At 36.4% G+C, this 21,696-nt stretch overlaps 1 protein-coding gene across 22 annotated transcripts in view; it reads right to left on the bottom strand.

Annotated features, from left to right (window-relative positions):
* BAZ2B (bromodomain adjacent to zinc finger domain 2B) overlaps window positions 1–21,696 on the bottom strand; it is a 430,125-nt gene that overhangs the window by 251,830 nt on the left and 156,599 nt on the right. For all 22 annotated transcript variants that reach the window (XR_003309384.2, XR_003309383.2, XM_026454040.2 and 19 more), the window contains one exon: window positions 18,445–18,487. The gene's annotated coding sequence lies outside the window, so the exon portion shown is untranslated. The remainder of the gene's footprint in view (window positions 1–18,444; window positions 18,488–21,696) is intronic.

The raw sequence follows: 21,696 nt of genomic DNA on the forward strand, positions 1-21,696 counted from the left end.
TTTATAGAATTTTAGTTTTGAAAGATGAAAAGAATTCTGGAGACGGATAGTGGTGATGACTGTACATGAATGTGATTGCACTGTACATCCCCAAAGGTCTTTCAGTCTTCTGGAAAAAGGGATAAAGGAGGCACTGTTACCTGACTGTGTTAAGTGCAGGAGACTGAGGAATCTAACTAGTTGAACAGACTTTGTATGTTTAATGAATGCTTACTAAACATTTCCCATTTTCATATAGTTTTTATATGTAGAGTTTCACTTGTACCTATAACTATAACCTTTTTCTCCCCTCCTGACCATTCCAGAGATACACAGAACTGGTAATTACTGAGCCTTTAGGAGTTTCACTGTTTTTTCTAGGCTTTCTTCACTGTCATCTGATAATTCAGTTATTGGGTTCTCTCAATCTGATAAATCAGTTACTATTTATCCATTGCTCTCCAGCTTCCAGAATTTTGTTGCTATTCATTCTTCTCCTGTTTCTTTGCTTGAGCCTTTTTGAAAATCTTTTTTTTTCTATATAATCAATGGGGCTTCAACAGTTAGCTGAAGTAAGCATGTATGTTAATCTACCATCTTTTTAAGAAGCCTACTGTCCTCTTCTTCAGTCTCATGAAATCCTTTCTGTGTTAGAAATTGTCTTCTGTAGGAAGAGGCTGGTTTTATGAGTAAATACTATGTGGAATTAACTTCTTTGTTTGTTTGTTTGTTTAGGAGGAGTCTCACTCTATTGCTCAAGCTGCAGTGCAGTGGCCCGATCTTAGCTCACCGCAACCTCTGTCTCCTAGGTTCAAGGGATCCTCCCACCTCAGCCTCTCTAGTAGCTGGGACTACAGGCACGCAACACCATGTCCGGCTAATTTTTGTATTTTTAGTAGAGACAGGGTTTTCACCACGTTGCCCAGGCTGGTCTAGAACTCCTGTATGTGCAATTAACTTTAAAGGTCAATTTTATTATAAAGGCTTCCGATCTTCACTTGAAATTCTGCTACGTCTGCTGTTTTTTTTTTTTAATCATTTCTTTAATACTCACTGTACATATGAAATATCTGCACACCACAGTCTTTTTTGATTTAATCCTTGCATGTGGTACTCTGCATATATTTGTAACTGCATTTTTATTTTAGGAATCTGCCTAGATTTAACTTTCCAAGAGCCTTCCTCCTGCTTCTCAGCAAACACACTTAAAAAATCACATCATTTTCTCTATGGTCATGTTGCCTATTCCAGTTGTACAGGCATTCTCATACCACTCTGGTATGTCTTAGTTATGAAAGTGCCTGCTTAATATTATGGCAAAAAACATTGTATATTTATACGTAGGGTTTTGAATTGGGGAAAGATCTAGGCACCCAGTTGAGGACCAAGGGAGGACATTATCACACGATCAGAGATAAATCAATTTCTTTGTTTATAATCATACCACCCAATACTCAAAAAACATAGTGGCAAAATTTGCTACCAAGCCTTCCTTCAAAACTTGTAACACTTTATCTTCTCACCTCGTGTAAACTTACAAATACAAAAGAAAAGGGATGAGGGAAAACAGAAGGGGAAGAGGACAACAGTAACAAAATGCAACATAACGCTTTTTCACTCTCTACTTCCAAAAGAATTCAACTTTTTCACTCGTCTTAAGACAGATACTACTTTATTTCCCTATAAAGTTGGAAAACATAAACTCTTTTTACAGATTTTTTGCAGCATCAGCATCACTGTTCAAATAGTGATACCTATACTCTGCTTCAAAATGCAGAGGGGGGGAATCTCCATAGACTGAATATTTTTGATGTGGCCCTTTCTACCCATAAGGATCATATCATGCTTTCTATATTCAAAAAACATTAAACATACACCTCTACCATGCCATCTACCACAGCCATAATGACCAGTTTATGTGTCTGTCTCTCCAGTAGACGATAAGCTCCTAATGAAGAAAAGAAGAGCAGTGCATTTTCTACTTTTATAAATTTAGTAAGTAATTCAAAAAGAACACACAGTGCTTATTAAATCAAGGAATAAATCATAACCATGAATTTCTCTTCAAGATAATGGAATTTTCTTAAATATGCTAGCAAGAGCAAATAATTTAGGGGCAACACAGGAGAATGCAACTAAAAATATAAATTCATACACAGCATAAAGAATTTATAATAATGCTTTAATACCATTTATGTACTAGTGTCCTCCATAAAAACCTCCACTAGGAGAAAAGTTGAATATGAAACATTCTCAAATTAAACATGGTGGGGGAGGGTGTATTAATATCAATCAACCAAAAAAATCTTCCAGGTTAGCCACAGTGGCTCATGCCTGTAATCCCAGCACTTGGAGTCAAAGGCTGAGATGGAAGGGCTGCTTGAGCCCAGGAGTTCAAAACTAGCCTGGGCAACATAGTAAGACCCTGTTTGTTTGTTTTTTTCTTAATTAAAAAAAAAAAAAAATCTTCCAGTGGCTTCACTTCACATTAGAAAGAACTTTTTTTTTTTTGAGATGGAGTCTCGCTCTGTCGCCCAGGCTGGAGTGCAGTGGTGCGATCTCAGCTCACTGCAAGCTCCACCTCCCGGGTTCACGCCATTCTCCTGCCTCAGCCTCCCGAGTAGCTGCGACTACAGGAGCCCGCCACCACGCCCGGCTAATTTTTTGTATTTTTAGTAGAGATGGGGTTTCACCGTGTTAGCCAGGATGGTCTCGATCTCCTGACCTCGTGATCTGCCCGCCTCGGCTTCCCAAAGTGCTAGGATTACAGACGTGAGCCACCGCGCCCGGCCAGTAAAGTATTATTTTTTATATCTGCCTACCTTTATTCCCACAGCTCACTACATTCCAGCCTCATTGGCACTGTGATCACTATAACCTCAGATTTTCACAATGTGACACCTGGCTCTTTCTGGTGATTCATTTCTCAACACAAGTGTCACCTCATCAGGGAGACTTTCCTTGACTGTTTTATGTATGTTGCCCTCAATTCTACCTTACTCCCTGTATATGCTATCACATTTTCCTTCCTCCATCCCTGTTTGGAGCTTTTATCAATAATTGAGAATATTTTACTTATATATTTGTTTACTTCTCCCCACTAGAAAGTAAACTTAATAACAGAAGAAACTTCATCTTATTGACCACAGTAATCCCAATATCTAGACAGTGGAAACACATAAGCGGCACTCCATAAATATTTGTAGAATGAATAAATGAGTGAATGAGTGACAGTATGTGAAGCATACAATATAATGACTAAATGAATAAATGGCTAAAAATTCCTACCTAGGAATGTGCTGTCAGGCAGAATCTTTGAGACCAAACAACTTTCCATCTGATAGCTTTCTTTATGTCTCTTCCCTTACTGAATATCAATACTATAACTGAGGTACACAAAAATAAAGATAATTAAATGAGAGAGATTGGCAGTATATAAGTGGGTTGAAGAATGTGTTGCATAAGATCACCTCAGGGCACACGCTAGCTGATTCTAGAATTCTTTTCTTTCATAATCCTGTTTCTGTCATTCAATCAACTAGAAAGTATGCACTGAGGATGATGTTTTCTATTTCTAAATATCCATACCAAGGTCTCTTGAACACAAGTTAGTTTTATATTCTTTGCGAGTATTGTAGTAGAAACAGCATGGTCTTCAGTTAGTGAAATATGAATTGGAATCTTAGTTACAACTAGTACTAGTTATGTCAACAAGGAGCAGTTACTTAATAGTCATAAGTCTAAAACAAAATGATACTTGGAAACTATCTAGTATATAAGTACCTTTATTGTTAGTTCTACCTTAGAGAGCAGGAACTGAAATGTAGAAGAAATCATAAGAATAGATCAAACACATCTTTATGCTAATGTTCACTGTGGAACACTGTGGTTCACCTCTTTACTGAGAAGTAACAGGTCACAAGCAGAGCTAACAAAATTAATGTAAATGTGACTACATTTGCAAAGGGCAAAATCACATCTCTCAACATAGTAGGCATTCATCTGCTGAAATAATAATGTCAGGTCACAGAAACTTCAGCCTTTAAATGTTCTACACATTTCCTGGATTTGTATTTCTAAGAAATGGGGTGATACAGATGTTAGATCCAAACATTCCTGGATTATGACGTTTCTTTTACCGCTTAATCACTGTATGACCTTGAGAGAGTTATTTAACTTCTATAAACCTCAATGAAAATCAAGTTGTTGATAATTTAAACATACTTCAAACATTTCCCATTGCTCTAGGGTAAACAAACAAACAAAAGTCATTATTATTATTATTATTATTATTATTATTATTATTATTATTATTATTTTGAGATGGAGTCTCACTCCGTTGCCCAGGCTGGAGTGCAGTGGCATGACCTCAGCTCACTGCAACCTCTGCCTCCTGGGTCAAGTGATTCTCCTGCCTCAGACTCCCAAGTAGCTGGGATTTCAGGTACCCACCACCATCTCTGGCTAATTTTTTGTATTTTTAGTAGAGACAGGGTTTCACCACATTGGCCAGGCTGGTCTCGAACTCCTGACCTCAGGCGATCCGCCCACCTCAGCCTCCCAAAGTGCTGGGATTACAGGTGTGAGCCACTGCACCAAGCCAAAAGTCCTTATTATTAAACAAATGAAAGTTTTCATTATGGTCTACTATGTCCTGTATTTTCTGGTTGCTTACCTCAAACCGCAATCCTTGCTCTCTGTACTCCAGTCATATAGGCTTTTAGTTCTTTCCTTCAAAGTGCTATGTTCCCTTCCTATTTATCTGAGTAATAACCTTAACTGGAGTTACTTTTCTTCAGATGCCTTTAAGTTACTGTCTAGGTTCCTTTCATTTCAGCCTGAAGATCTCCCATTAGGGCATTTCTTGTAGGCAGGTTTACTAGCAACAGATTCCCTATCTAAAATATGCTCAAAGAGCAAAAGGAAACTCATAGACAAAAGAATGAAAGGAAACCAGGAAAACAATGTATGAACAAAATGAGGATATCAATAAAGAAACAGAAATTTTAAAAAGGAACCAAATAGAAATTACAGAGTTAAAAAGTATGATAGCTAAAATGAAAAATTCACTAGAGGGATTAACAGTAGATATGAGTAGGCAGAAGAAAAGAACCAGCAAACTTGAAGATAGGTCAATTGAGATTATTCAGTCTAAGGAATAGGAAGAAAACAGAGTGAACAAAAGTGAACAGAGACTATGGAACCTGTAAGACACCATTAAGTGAACCAATATGCATTATGGATATGCCAAAAGGAGAAGACAGAGAGAAAGGAGTAGAAACAATGTTTGAAAAAATAATGGATAAAAACTTCCCAAATTTGAAGAAAGACGTGAATCTACATATCCATATCCAACAAGCTCAATGAACTTCAAGCAGGATAAATTCAAAGAGATCCACACAAAGACACATTATAATCAGCTATTGAAAGCCGCAGAGAAAATCTTGAAGGCAGCAAGAGAAAGGCAACTTGTTATGTTCTTATGTACAAGGAATCTTCAATAAGATTAATAAGCCAGGTGTGCCGGCACCTAGTATCATAGTAAAAGACAAGCAGTGCAGCCTAACAATAAAGACACAGGTTCCATGTCAAATGCCTGGGTTTGAATCCTAAACTTCACTAATTGCCATGTAACTCTGGGAAAATTCCTTAACTTCTTCATAGCTAAGTTTTCCCACCTATAAAATAAGAATAATGATACCTCCCCCTCACAAAGTTGTTTGGAGGATGAAATAAATTAAAGCTATAAACTCATGACAGGTTGCCTGGAACATAATTAATCACTCAAATGTTGACTATTACTTATTATTATCATTATCACTTTATAAAGGTTCTAAAAATTTTAATTCTTATTTCCTATATTTCTGTGAAACAAACACTGACTATTGAGGAGGTATGACACAATAATAATCTTTTTGTTTGCAGAAGAAGTATGAATTGGTAAAATAATAAAAATTTATTTTATGCATGATAATGCTATCAGGCTAAATGTTCTATCACCTCCTTTAGCAAATCCTTTATTATCAGAGACACTGAGTAAAATAAGCGATCAATGAATACACTTTATTTTTTTCTCAAGCTTTGCCTCTGACAGAGATGCTTATCCTTTTGTGGTATGGACTTATGCTTTTTCTATAAACAAATAGCCCCAAATTATTATCATACCTAAAATCTTAACAATTCTTTTTTTTTTTTTAGATGGGGTCTCGCTCTTTCACCAGGCTGGAGTGCAGTGGCGTGATCTTGGCTCACTGCAACCTCTTCCTCCTGGGTTTAAGTGATTCTCCTGCCTTAGCCTCCTGAGTAGCTGGAACTACAGGTGCATGCCACCACGCCCAGCTAATTATTGTATTTTTAGTAGAGACAAGGTTTCACCATGTTCGCCAGGCTGGTCTTGATCCCTTGACCTCGTGATCCACCTGCCTCGGCCTCCCAAAGTGCTGGGATTACAGGCATGCGCCACTGCACCTGGCCAACAATTCTTTAATATCAAACACTCAGTCGATGTACACATTTCGTCTTGTATTTTTAAATTGCCTGTTTGTTTGAATCTGGACTCAAATAAAATTCGTACATTGGATCTGGCTGATGATGACTCAAGTCTCTTTTAATCTCTAAATGCTCTAGCCAATCTTTTCTTTTTCCTTCTTTACTATTTTTAGCTCAAGAAACTAGGTTCTTTGCCCTTTAGAGTTTTCCACAGTCTGGATTTTCCTGACTCTATCCCCCAGTGTAATTTAACATGTCCTTGTGTCCCTTTTATTTCCTGTAAATTAGGCTTGATCAAATTTAGGTTTTTTTTTTTTTTTCCTTTGGCTGGACAGCCTCCTATGGGAGGTACATACTTTTGTTAGCAAGTACATAATTTTTTATGTAAAACAGTGATAATAATGGTATCTAACTCTTAAAGTTAAGAGGATTAATTTACTACCAGTCAAATGTTTAGATTAGTACCTGGCACACAGTAAGGATTCCACTAATTATTACATTGCATATAGTGAATCAATAGGATTTGACATCAGCTTAGATATGAATTTGTGAAGAAGAAGCTGAAGATAACTCATATTTCTACCTTGAGTGGCTAAGTAGATGTTGATATCATTGACTAATACAGGGAATATATAAAGAAGAAAAGGTTTCTGGAAAATTAGAAGAAAATCAGTTCAATTTTGAACAGGTTGAATTACATGTCTGTGGGATAACCAGGTACCAATCCTATATAGAAAGCTGCAAATGGAGGTTCTGCAATTTAAAAGAGAGGTCTGGGGAGCTACAGATAAAGATCAAATGGCGAGCGGAAAGGGAACTTAATGAAGGTCACATTTATCACAAAAGACTACAAGACCTCTTTGAAGAATGTATTGGCTTTGGGTAAGGAGAGGTAGTAGCACTTCAAGAAAAGGAAATATGTGGAAAAAGACATTCTGACAAAATCGACAGTATATTTGTATTTGTGGCTAAAGGAGTGCTTTGACTATAAAATAATGTGTGTTGGAAAGCAGAGGGAAATTAATTTATGTAGATAGGGACAAGGCTACATTTAAATGGCTTTGAAATTCAGGAATAGGTAATGCAATTTAAGTAGGAAATAAGACACTGAAAAAGTTAGCAAGACAGCTGAACTCTGCTGTGGCAACATTATACAAAAACCTATCATAACAGAATATGAAAAGTAAAATGTACTTACTATATTATTCGAGAGGATTTTAATTTATGCCAGTTTTATTTCCACTGAAGTTAAAAGGAATGTTGTCTAGGCACTGTAACTTTAGGCAATAGCCCCAAGGCGGAAAATGTTATCTTTAGTACCTTCCCATATCTCTTTCCAGTCCCTTCTCCTGCCTCTCCACTTCCCTGATGAACCAATGTTCTCAATCTGCTCTAATATAAAAAACTACATTTTTACAATGATGCGATGTCTTGTTCCCTGAAGTACTCTGGTTACATCTACTTGCTCAGTTCTACCCTCCCAAGAAATCATTCATTCTCTGTCGCCACTCTACAGATCTCAGCTAAGAAAAAAACAAAAATTGATTATCTAATTAAGGTAGTGCATACAACACTGTAAGTGATCAAAATCCTAGGAGATATTTAATTTCAAAAAGAGGAATCTGTTAACACCTATGAATCAAATGGTTAAAATATATACTATCTCTTTGTTTTCTGTACTATACATTCCAGTTACACACTAAAAGACAAAAAAAGTCACTAATTTTCCTTATATTATACTTTGCACACCAGCAAAGCCAAGTTTGCAGCATAGATATTTACTGGGTCACTACTAGGAAAAAGTACTGTGACAGACTCTAATGAAACTGCAAGGATGTTTCATTAATATATATATATTATATAAAATATAATCTACGGCTTTACTAGATTATAAGGAGTTTATAGCCTAATAGGTGAAACAACTGAACACACAATCATCACATAAGGTTTATAAGGACTCTGTAACAATGTTTCTGAAACTTAACCTATGTATAAACCCCTTATGAAGACAGAAAAAAGGTTTTGTGAAACACCCTCCACCCACTGACTTATTATATTGTTACTGAAATACAGAAAAATAAAGCTATGGATAAGGATAAACTCTTCCTCTGGCTTCCAGATCTTCTTTCAAATATAATACCAAAAGGATTTCCAAATAGGCACATAAAAGCTACAAACAACACAGTTCAAATACACAGTTCAAAAACCGTGTATTGTGTTCACGAATACAATGTTTTCGTGAAAATGTATTATTATAGTCAACATAAAAATGGTACTGATGCTATTTCTCCATTATTTTTCAGTTACATTTTGGTTTGACATGCCTATAAGTCTAGTGATATGGTTTGGCTGTGTCCCCATCCAAATCTCATCTTGAATTGTAACTCCCACAATTCCCATGTCATGGGAGGAACCCAGTGGGAGGTGACTGAATTATGGGGGCGGGTCTTTCGTGCGATGTTCTCGTGATAGTGAATGAGTCTCATGAGATCTGATGGTTTTAAAAACAGGAGTTTCCTTGCACAAGCTCTCTCTCTTTCTCTGCCTGCCACCATCCATGTGAGACGTGACTTCCTTCCATCAGGATTGTGAGGTCTCTCCAGCCACGTGGAACTGTAAGTCCAATAAACCTCTTTCTTTTGTAAATTGTCCAGTCTCGGGTAATCAGCAGCGTGAAGATGAACTATACATCTAGTATGCCCTAAATGATTTAATATCATTTGTTTCTACTCAAATGACTGTAAAACTTTTAGTTCACTCTGATGTCATCAGACTTTCACCTAATACAAGTGAACCACTTATAATATTAAATCTATTGTTCTTTTCTCATTAGACTAACATAATCATAGCCCTGAAAAAACATGGTAGTAATTGGTTATAAGGTAGGCATGGCATACCACATGATCTAAGAATATGCTCACACTAATTTATTTTATATTAACATTGAAAATTTTAGCCCTTTCTCCCTGTGGAAAATACATTTGCACACTCAGGTCCATGTACCCTGTGTTGAAATAAATTGCTATAACAGAAGTAACAAATTGAAAGGCAGAAATGATACGGAGATTAATTCCAACTGAAAAGGATCCAAAGGTTTTATGGAGGAGGTAACACTTGAAATGAACTGTGATATTTGAGTTTACTGCCAAGTGTCTACGTTTTCTGAAATTTCCTTTCCATAAAGATGACACTGAAAATATAAAGCTTCTAGAGTTTAAAAAAAAAAGACACACAGGAAATATTCAGTGGTAAGGAAATATTCAGTGGTAAGGCAAGTGAGGAGACAAAAATCATGAATTTTATGAACAAAAGCTGACGGGTTTCTTTTGAGGAGAAAGAAAATCAGAGAATAAAATTGCAAGTATTAGATGTGCTACTTGCAAAATCAACAGCATACTCTGCATGTTGTACAGTTTACACATACTATCTTACATTTTGATGCAAATGTACCCATTGATGTAATGTTTTAAAATGCATTTAAAAATGCATTCACATAAGGACAGCTTCAGGAATATTTGTATCAGTTAAACTTCTTTTTAACATTCATGACACGCAAACTTTTGATACTATACAACAAAAAAAATTTCCATTTTTGTCAAAATTCTTTCTCCTCCATGGTTTTTTCTGCGTATATTTATATAAAAAGAACAAAGAGGTTAAATATCACAAACCCATAACTCAGTGTACATCACCCATTTTCTCATCTCTAGTTTCTGCAGACTACAGTTATATTTTATCCACTCCCTTACGAACGTTTCTTATATTTCACAGCAGAAGTGTGCATTAGTGTTCTACAAAGTGTGAGTGAAAGAAAACAATTTACTAGCCAGATTAACTTTCAAGTTACCTTAATTCAGGAAATATTTACCTAGTCTACATGCTAGACACTGCTGATTACAATATGAAAACATCAAACCACAGCAGAAAACTGGTTTTCATTTTATATTCTCTCATGTTTCTATAATTATTCCTAGATCTGTAAAGTTTCTTTTTTAGAGACAGATTTGTTAAACAGTAGCTCATTTAGAGTTTTCTGATAAATAAGAATCTATCTTTAAATCAAGGGATTGTGTAACATTACACATTTTGACTTGTTCAAAAGAAGTTAAACTTGAATCTGTGCAGCATGGTGTTATTTATATATGCAGCCACTCATACAGAGAACATCATGCATGCTTTTAGCTCCACTAATTGTTAAATGTTAAAACAGTACAACTTATGAGAAAATGCAGTACAAGTAAACAGAGGGTTTCTTTCATCCAAATATACATTTAGGAATAGCAATGGGAAATAGATTTATATGAAGTAACTTAAATGGCTGCTACATACTAATTTTGAAGATACTATTCAAAATATTCAGACTCTGTAAAAAATGTTTAAGACGTATTTTATAACTTTACTGTACTATATTTAAAAATTTTAACACTTTTAGATTTGTTATTTGCTATAAAATATGGAAATTCTTAAAAAGATTTTCACTTCCGGTTTTATTACTGTTATATTTTACTACAGATATTTTAAAATTGACTATAACTCTACTTTTGGTACTAGAAAAGTGAAAAATAAAGGTCAGATAGTACACAGTAAACTTGTTCTGGAAATGACTATTTTTTGCGCTTTTCAGATAATGACTTAACTATCACTTATAACACACTAGGAAAGATATTTGACCTTTCCAAGTCTCAGTTTGGGCATCTGTAAAATGTAATGATACGTCTTTTAAAATTGTTAAAGGTTCAAATAAGTACCTAGCATCTTAAAAAATCAGTGGATAAATAAATATTAGCTTTGTTCTTCATTCCTCAACACATTTATCAAAATATATTTATTAAAAATATTTAATGATAGTCAAGTACAGTGGCTCACACCTGTAACTTCCATGCTTTGGGAAACCTAGGTGGAAGGATTGCTTGAGGCCAGGAGTTTGAGGGTACAGTGAGCTATGATTGTGCCACTGTAGTCCAGCCTGGGTGACAGAGTAAGACTCTGTTTCTAAAAATAAAAACATAACAAACAAACAAAAGAACCCACTAAAATTTAATGGAAAAGCAATAAAAAATATTAAAATTATTTACAATAAAATAACTCATCACTAGGTATCTAGCACTTACTAAAGTTTTTAGTTTATAAATTCCTATGACAGCTGACCATTAGGCTCATTTACTTCCTCAAATGCTGTATTTCAACAGTATTAAACTTAGGCCAGGCACAGTGGCTCATGCCTGTAATCCCAGCACTTTGGGAGGCCGAGGCGGGCAGATTAGTTGAGGTCAAGAGTTTGAGACCAGCCTAAGCAACATGATGAAACCCCAGCTCTACTAAAAATATAAAAATTAGCCAGGCATGGTGGCATGTGCCTGAAACCCCAGCTACTCGGGAGGCTGAGGCAGAAGTTGCAGTGAGCTGAGATCACACCACTGCACTCCAGCCTGGGCAACAGAGCGAGACTCTCTCTGAAAACACACAAACAAACAAACACTAAGACATCTACATGTCTCTGAACATATGTTCTTTCAAGTCTATATGCCTATTTCCTCTTTCTAGATTCTCGTCTACATTATACTTCAAAAATCTAGACCACATGTCTCACTCCTCTGTAAACGTTTCTTGATCCCCTCTGCTAGACAGAATGAATCATTTCCCTTTCCATTCTTCTCCTAAAACTTCCAGGGCTGTCCCATCTTTTGGCTTCCCTGGGCTACACTGGATGAAGAGGGATTGTGTTGAAGCACACATAAAATACAGTAGCACTAACGATAGCTGATGAGCTAAAAAACAAAAAACAAAAATCACACACAAAAAATCTCATAATGTTTTGACAAAGTTTCCAAATTTGTGTTAGGCTGCACTGATAGCTGTCCTGGGTTGCATGTGGCCCACAGGCCATAGGATGAACAAGCTTGACTTAGACCATGGAGACAGTAGAGTTCAAATAAAACAAATGAGATGTTAAAAAAAAAAAAAAAAAAAAGACATTTTAACAATGGCATAAACATTTTTTTTTTTTTTTTTTAAGATGGAGTCTTGCTGTGTAGCCCAGGCTGGAGTGCAGGGGTGCGATCTCAGCTCACTGCAACCTCTGCCTCCCGGGTTCAAGCAATTCCCCTGCCTCAGCCTCCTGAGCAGCTGGGACTACAGGCATGTGCCACCATGACTGGCTAATTTTTGTATTTTTAGTAGAGATGGGGTTTTGCCATGTTGGCCAAGCTGGTCTCAAACTCCAGACAAGTGATCTGCCCACCTTTGCCTGATCCACCCACCTCAGCCTCCCAAAGTGCTGGGATTACAGGCGTGAGCCACCGCACCCAGCCACAATGGCATAAACATTCTTCGTCAAGCTATCTTGGTCTATCAGGATTAGTTTTGGCCACGAGTGACAGAAAGCCCAAGAGTGAATGGCTCATACAATACAGAGTTTTATCTCTGTCATGTCAAAGAAGTACAGGGATAGGCAGGCCAGTATGGACAGTGTAACATTATGTTAGTAAGGATTTTCTTTCTTACTGTTGCTTTATTCATTCTCAGTATAGGGTTTCCACTCACAGTTCAACTATGATCACAATTCAGCCAGCAAGGAGGAAGGGGCAAAAAAGAGGATGTGCACCCATTCCTTTAAGGACACATCCTGAAAGCTGCACACACTACTTCTGCCTATATATATCTTGCCAAAGTTTAGTCAGATTACTATATCTAGCTGCAAGGAAGACTGGGGAAATGATGTTTTTATTCTAGGTAGTAATATACTGGGAAAAAAAATTAGAAGAGGGGGGAAAATCAGTATTAGGGACAACTATCAATCATTGCCATACTTGGTTATATCTTCTCTGTGGTAGGTACCTGACATTTTAAATTTACTATCTAACACCAATATTTCTGACAGTATGTACACTATAACGTTATATAGCAATTCCTTCTAAATCTCAATTATTAAGTATTACTATTGGGAGAGATGTATCTCTACAAAATTTAAGTAATATTCATAATAAAATTACCAAAAAGAAAAATGAAAAAAAAATTTTTCTTTTTTGAGGCAAGCTCTTCCTCTGTAGCCTAGGCTGGAGTACAATGGTACAATCTTGACTTACTGCAGCTTTGAACTCCTGGACTCAAGCAATCCTCCCACCTCAGCTTCCCGAGTAGCTGGGACTACAGTCTTGAGCCACCATGCCTAGCTGATTTTGTTTATTATTTTATAGAGACAAAGTCTCACTATATTGCCCAGGTGGGTCTTTAACTCCAGGGCTCAAGCAATCCCCCATGTTGGGCTACCAAAGTGCTGGGATTACAGGAATGAGAGCAACTGTGCCCAACCAAGAAATTTTAGTAAGAACAGAAAAAGTCACTTTATTTAAAAGGTTGCCGGCCGGGCGCGGTGGCTCACGCCTGTAATCCAGCACTTTGGGAGGCCAAGGTGGGCAGATCACGAGGTCAGGAGATCAAGACCATCCTGGCTAACACGGTGAAACCCCATCTTTACTAAAAATACAAAAAAGTAGCTGGGCGTGGTGGTGGGCGCCTGTAGTCCCAGCTACTCAGGAGGCTGAGGCAGGAGAATGGTGTGAACCCAGGAGGCAGAACTGGCAGTGAGCTGAGATCGTGCCACCGCACTCCAGCCTGGGTGACAGTGAGACTTAGACTCAAAAAAAAAAAAGGTTGCCTCGTGACAGATTATTAAATATATAGTAAAATATTAAGTAAGAATATTGGAAGATAAAATATAGCCACTCTAATAATGAAATTACATATAAACAAAACTGCATGTAAATGAAACTGCACAAATACACTCAGAGAAGACAGAGGATTAAGGGAGATTTAAGAAAATAACCTCTGAATTATTTTATTATACTTTCTATAAATGCTGTTTAGACATCTTTAATCAAGTAGGAACTAATCACAAAACAGAACAGTAAAAATTCTAACAGGATAAAGCAAAGTCAGGTTAGTCCAAGTTCTCAAATCACGTAATTTTAGAAAAGTAACTTTACAGATATTGATGAGTATGATGAGGCTAAGAAAAATTTAGTATGTGCCATCTTTTGTGCTAAGTGCTTTATGAGCAATGTTTCATTTAATATTCCAGACATAATAATATTATCCCTACTCTAGAAAAGAAAAAATTGGGTCTTAGACTAAGAAATTGACTCAGGATCACAACAGCTACAGAAGTAGCAGAACACAAACAAAAACAAAGGTTTTTCTAACCCCAAGTCCATGTCCTTAACTATTATGTGCACTACTTTCCCTCAAGCTCTCTAAACCTTGATTTTCTCACCCATTACATAAGGGGAATGCACAGTTACTCTAAACTATTCTATAGTTCATTCCGGTTGTTTAAGATGTTGCCATTCTAGTTGTCTGTCTAGTTGTCTAGTTGTCACTCCCTTTTCCTCAAATAAAAGAACATTAACAGGTCTAATTGGCCTCCTTGCTGAAACTTGCTGAAAGTCAATAAAGTTATCACTAATATACATAATGTAGAAATCTATTTATTAAAACAGACAAAATGGCTACAATTTGTAAATAAGGTAAATTTGAATGTTTAGGATATATCACTGATCTTTATGGTTGATTTCATGTCCCTTGTGTATCTGTAAAGAAGTAAGCCATAAAGTTCTATCAGGAAGAGGGAGGAAAGCTAAAAAAAAAACTGAATTTAAATTTCATAATCCTTTTAAATTCAAATAATGCATTGTTTTATAGGTGAAGATACTGAGGCACAAAGAGGCTGACTTGCTGGAAGTCACACCGCTAGTACACAGTGACATTAGTATTTGAACTCTATTGGTTCTAAAATCTAAGTTCTTTTCTATCCACCCTGTTTCCTGTGGTTAAATTATATTAATGTATTAATACCCTTATTTCAATTTTAACATAACACTAAAGACAGTAATTGATTTAGCACTTTCTGGTTTATTATGAATGCCAACAAACATTTGCTGAATATAGTAAGAAGATGTGTACTAAAGTAAGTATCCTAAATACAATTATGTTATCAGTAACACCGGAGTAATAAAAATTAAGCATTACCAAATTATTAGGAACAGAGAACTAGGATGATTAAGGAACACCTCAGGGAGATGATTATATGTGGATACGGTATTAGAGAGAAAGTTTGATTTCACCAGAAGAAATTGTTTTTAAGTGTGAAAAGAAAAACAATATTCCAGGTAAAGAGAATAACATGAATGTAAGTGTGGAGCCAAAACGTGTATCCAAGGTAGGGAACATAGTCCACAATAGGTAGAGTATACCGTTCTTATTCTTGAATAATAGAAAATATGCTGAAGACAGCCTGGGCACAGTGGCTCACTCCTGTAATCCCAGCACTTTGAGAGGCCAAGGCAGGTGTATCACTTGAGTCAGTAGTTCGAGGCCAGCCTGGCCAACATGGTAAAACCCTGTCTCTGCTAAAAATACAAAAATTAGCTGGGCGTGGTGGCGTGTGTCTGTAATCCCAGCTACTTGGGAGGCTGAGGCAGAAGAATCACCTGAACCCAGGAAGCAGAGGTTGCAGTGAGCCAAGATTGCACCGCTGCACTCCAGCCTGGGCAACAGAGTGAGACTCTGTCTCAAAAAAAAAAAAAAAAGAAACAAAGAAAGAAAAGAAAATATGCTGAAGACAAACTGAGGAAGGATCTTAAATACCAAATTAGAAGGTCTGGATTTGATCACACAGAAAAGGAGAAGCCACCACACGTTTTCAAGTAGAGAAATAAAAGGAACAGAGCAATGCTTTAATTAGATTAAACTGGGAGTTGTGTACAAGTTTCAATGGAATTGATAATGGCCAGGAAGAAGGGAGATCAGTTAAAAGGTTTTGACATTTATATACACTGTGACATCAAAGAAAAAAACAGAAATTCTCCTGACTTCTGCAAATTTTGATTAAAACATATATAAAGTGTATATTACATAATATATAAATACCTACTACACTTCAGCTCTGAAACAGCCCATAATATAATCCCCTTCTCTAACCATAACATTTTACCTTTAGTTCTTACTATGTCATCTCATTATACCAGTTTACGTATCTATGACTAGTCTCCTGACCTCTCTACTTCCTTTGGATAAATCAGCCCTTTCCTGGCCTCATTTTATTCCAGCCACATGGTAAACATATATTTGAACTACTCTCTCACTAGTACTCTCGACCTGAATCAATGTTGAAATCTACCCTCTTTTCTTAACTCAAAGGGCTGGCAAAGGCCTCACAACAGTGACATTACAAAGTTAAGGTTTCTAGTATCAGTCACTTATGAACCTCTCAAATGAACACTTCTTACTCTTTAACTGATATTTAACATCTAATAATATTAAATATCACTTCTCTTCCTGAAATTCTTGGATTTTGATCAGTTGCAATTAATTACTCTCTTAATATTACCCTAAAAATAAACTGTGGGAAAAAAATTTAAAATAAAAATAAGCTGTGGGAGTCAGCATTTTTCAATTTTAAAAAAGGTTTCATTTAATGCTAAAGTTAACTTCTTTGGTTGTAAAGCACTAGATGCTGAACAGAAGGTTTCTATAGAAATATGTCAATATTTTCTTATAAAATATTCAGTTAGGGCAATAAAGTTCTAATTAAGAAAAAACAAACAAGGAAAGAGCTATAAATCAAAGAAAGCTAAAATGCTGCCTTAGGAAAATGAATAAATATGCTATAAGTATTAGTAGACAAAATTATGATGATAAAGCCTTTAAAAATAAAATTTCTCTCTAGCCTCTGCAAAATGTTAAACTTAACAAATGAACCAGTTAAAAAAAAAAACATTGAGCATAAATACAAACATTATCTATATGTGAATTTATACTTCTAATAATTAATACTTCTGGATTTAATGAGTTAAATTAAAACAGTTAAAGAAGCAGCAGGATGATGGAGTAAATAATTTAGTACAAATTTATGTTATTTAAGAGAATTTTTAAAAAATGATATAAAGTTCATGATTGTAATTCAGATTTTATCACTTAGAATTTTCTAATGTGGATAAAGGCCCTGTTAAAGTTTTTCTTTAGGTAATATATGTCCTTATACACAACAGAAATTAACACTTAAAATTTAAAAGTATTAGTTCCTTAAGAGAACCATCTTTATCAAAAAACTCTCCATATCTGGAAGACTCTACAAATCCTATAGATATCAATAAAAAATTTAAGCAAGATACCTAAAAACTCTACCAAGGCTATATATATGTGGGGTGTGTGTGTGTGTGTGTGTGTGTGTGTGTGTGTGTATATATATATATATATATTTTTTTTTTAGACCAAGTCTCTCTATTGCCCAGGTTGGAGTGCAGTGGCACAATCTCAGCTCACTGCAACCTCCACCTCCCGGGTTCAAGTGATTCTCCTGCCTCAGCCTCCCGAGTAGCTGGGATTACAGGTGTGTGCCACCATGCCCAGCTATTTTTGTATTTTAGTAGAGACGGGGTTTTGCCATGTTGGCCAGGCTAGTCTCAAACTCCTGACCTCAGGTGATCCACCCACCTCGGCCTCCCAAAGTGCTGGGATTACAGGCGTGAGCCAGCACGCCCAGCCTACCAAGGCTACATTTTCATAATCTTTCCTTAATAATTCATTACAATCTCAAGTAATTTACTTTTATATGTATTTCCTAATGTGGAATCACCTTAACCTCTCTGCCATTTTTTAGTAAAAATAAAAACTCAAAACAGATGACATTCAGAGTTTAACTCACACTGAAATAATTTAGTATATTTAGGCCTATAATTTCAGTTGTAAATTAAAAGTAATTTTCATTTTAAATGTTTTTTAAATCCTTTAAAGCAATATTTTAAAAGTATTTAAATAACTAGCTAGAAATATAAGATATGATTCATTTAAAATGTTAGCATTCAACTGGCTAGCAAAAGAAATAATAATTTCAAATTATAAATGTTTTCTAAGTCAATTCTCATTCTCAGAGAAAACCAAACTTCCTTAAAAGCTTAACTATCATTTTGGTCTTACTGTGATCAATGTGGTCAATCTTGTGACATCACTGTTGGAAAACCTGCAATAGGAAAACAGAATTAGCAATCAGCTGAAGCATACTTAAGAAATTTCAGAAACTAAAAAGTTTGTTCAAAATTTGTGTCTTTCTTGATGCCATAAGTCATACTGAAATTAACCTACAGTATCAGGGTCCATATAATTAGCATGACAAAAATAAGCATAAAAGGACTGGAGTTTATTTATTATAGTATGGCAGGTCATGTTTTTGTTTATAATCACCAACACCCTAGGGTGAACATAACATATTAAAAAATAAACTATAGGACATTTGGGTTACAAGTTTTATTTGTCTTCAAATTATGTACTAAGAAGAGCAAAACAATATCTTAAATATGTCACAAACTGAATACAATTAGGTATTATTTATAAATACTTTTCTGTCTATGATTATCAGTACAGATGAGAACCAAAATGTCATCTACTTAATACTGGAGATATTACCACATGCTAATGTTTATGAAGTGACAAAATTATCAAAAGATTGAAAATATCACTGGGAATAATTCAGAAGAGGAAAAAAATATTTCCTAAGCTATAAATGGCTTCAAGTTTATCCCTGTGAAATCTAAATTTTTGGAATTTTGTTGTCGTTTTTTCAAGACAGGGTCTCACTCTCACCCAGGCTAGAGTGTAGTGGTGCGATCTTGGCTCCCTGCAATCTCTGCCTCATGGGTTCAAGCGATTCTTGTGCCTCAGCCTCCTGTGTAGCTGGGACTACAAGTGTGCGCCACCACACCCAGCTAACTTTTTGTATATTTAGTAGAGACAGGGTTTCACTATGTTGGCCAGCCTGGTCTCGAACTCCTGGTCTCAAGTGATCCACCTACTTTGACCTCCCAAAGTGCTGGGATTACAGGCAAGAGCCACCGCACCCGGCCTGGAAATTTCTTTATTAACAAGTCTAATTTGAGATGAGCCCTTAAACATTTAGTGTTAAAAAGTAACACATGGTTATGGCATTTTAAGTTTCCTAATGGGCTTTCAGGTGTTATTTCATCAGATCCTCATAATGATTCCTTTAAAGGGGCAGGAAAGAGATATTCCTTATTATAGACTTCAGGAAAACAGAATTTAGAAATGATACATGACTTGTCTAAACACAAAGAACTGAACTTTTCCTGGTTTCTCTTTTACCTCTGACCTTTCACCTAGTCCACCCTACCAACTACTCTTCCTCACTCTGTCCTTAATTCAAAAACTATTACTGCTAGTTACCTTACTAGTTCATGATTACTGGCTCTCCTATATTACGATTATAGCCTCCCTACTTCTAGTTTTTTGTTTTTTTTTTCCTGCCTCAGCTTCCTGGGTAGCTGGGACTACAGGTGTGTGTCACTATTTCTTTCTTTCTTTTTTTTTTTTCCTGGAGAGACAGGGTCTCACCATGTTGCCCAGGCTGGTCTCAAACTCCCGGTCTCAAGTATCTACATCTGTTCTTAAAGCAAGTAAATCAAATCACATCATTCCCTTATTCAAAACCGTACAATGGCTTTAGCAGCTCTTAGAATAAAACCCACAATGCTTACTATCATGACCTCATAGGCCCTCTGTTACCTTGTGCCCTGACTGCATTTCCTGTTTCTACCATGTTCCAGTCACAAGCACCCTTTTGATAATCCCCAAACATATCAAATTTGTTCCACTTCAGGGTCTTGACACTTGCTCTTCCCTCTGCCCTCTTCATAGGACTGGTTTTCTCACTTCAATCAGGTATCGTAACAAATGCCGCCTCCTCAGAGAGGCCTTTCTTTACCACCAGAGGCTGTTGTCAGCTTTAACTTCCTGAAGGAAGATATAGTACCTGGAACCCAATAGCTAATTAGCTGCTGAATGAATGAGTGAACAAGTACTTATCAAGTTCCTACTGCATCCAGCATTATGTCAAGAGCTACAAAGGAGCCAAAAGAAAGTTTAAGTAAAAACTCTTGCAAGAATTACTACCTATTTAAAGAAAATATGCCATAACAACTTGGTATGCGTTTTTAAGTCACTGCAAGAAGCATTTGGGAAGCTTAAAAAAAAAGCAAGGCAGGGGGTGATGGGAAAGCGGGGGTAGTGAATTAAAGGTGTACGACAACGAGGGTCTGGATAGTGAAGATGAGAAAACGCAGAGGGAATGGGAAACCCAAATCTTAAATGGTGAAACCAGAGGGCTTCATGCTAAACTAAGTATTAGGAACAAGGATAGCAAAAGAGTGAAAGATTACTTCAAAGGTTCCCACTAACATAATGAAAGAAATCTGCAGTGGTAGGGTGGGGTGACTTTTGTTTAGAACAGTAGGGCAGGCCAGTGTTACCACAGGCCATTCAAATGAAGATACTTCCCACCAGCAGGTAGAAATTTAGAAGAGTCCAAGATTTGAAAATCAGTTACATAAAAGTACAGTTCAAGCCAAGACTGTGGGTGAGTTCACCAAGGGAATATGGAGAAAAAACAGAACAGCCAGCATAATTTGGCAGAGACCTGTAAGTAGGGCCCATGGGAAATAAGAGAAGTGGAATTGCAGGGTTTTTTGTTTTGTTTAAGTTCAAGAAGTACAGACATAGAAAATACAATGAATAAAGGCACATGAAGAAAGATTTCCAAAGAGGAAAACATATTGAACAGTTTTAGAGGGGTAAAAATGTTAGAGGGGTAAAAGAAGATAAGACAGGAAACATTCTCTCTAAACTAACCTTCTCTACCCCTATCATACCAAATCAGATCAGAAGGCAGTTACAGGCGCGGGTGGTTCACGCCTGTAATCCCAGCACTTTGGGAGGCTGAGGCAAGCAGATCACTTGAGCCCATGAGCTCAAAACCATCCTGGGCAACATGGTGAAACCCTCTCTCTACAAAACATAGAAAAATTGGCAAGGCATGGTGGCACATGCCTGTAGTCCCACCCAGCTACTCATGAGTCTGAGGTAGGAGGATGACCTGAGCCCAGGGAGGTCAAGGCTGCAGCGAGCTCTGATGGTACTATTGCACTCTATCTTGGGTGAAGGAGTAACCCTGTCTAAAAGAAAAAAAAAAAAAAAAGAAAGTGGCCACATAGATGAAATACATTATTCTCTCTGTATCCAAAAAACTGCTTTCAAGGACCTACTTGCCTAATATTAAGCTCTCAACTTTAATCAACGCAAAAATAAGTCTTTTGATGGTAACAGAGTCAATACAAGAAGTCTTGTGAAAGAAAAAACTACTTCTATAAAACCCTGTGATTC

Source organism: Piliocolobus tephrosceles, chromosome 11, assembly GCF_002776525.5.
Source record: "Piliocolobus tephrosceles isolate RC106 chromosome 11, ASM277652v3, whole genome shotgun sequence".
NCBI lineage: Eukaryota > Metazoa > Chordata > Mammalia > Primates > Cercopithecidae > Piliocolobus > Piliocolobus tephrosceles.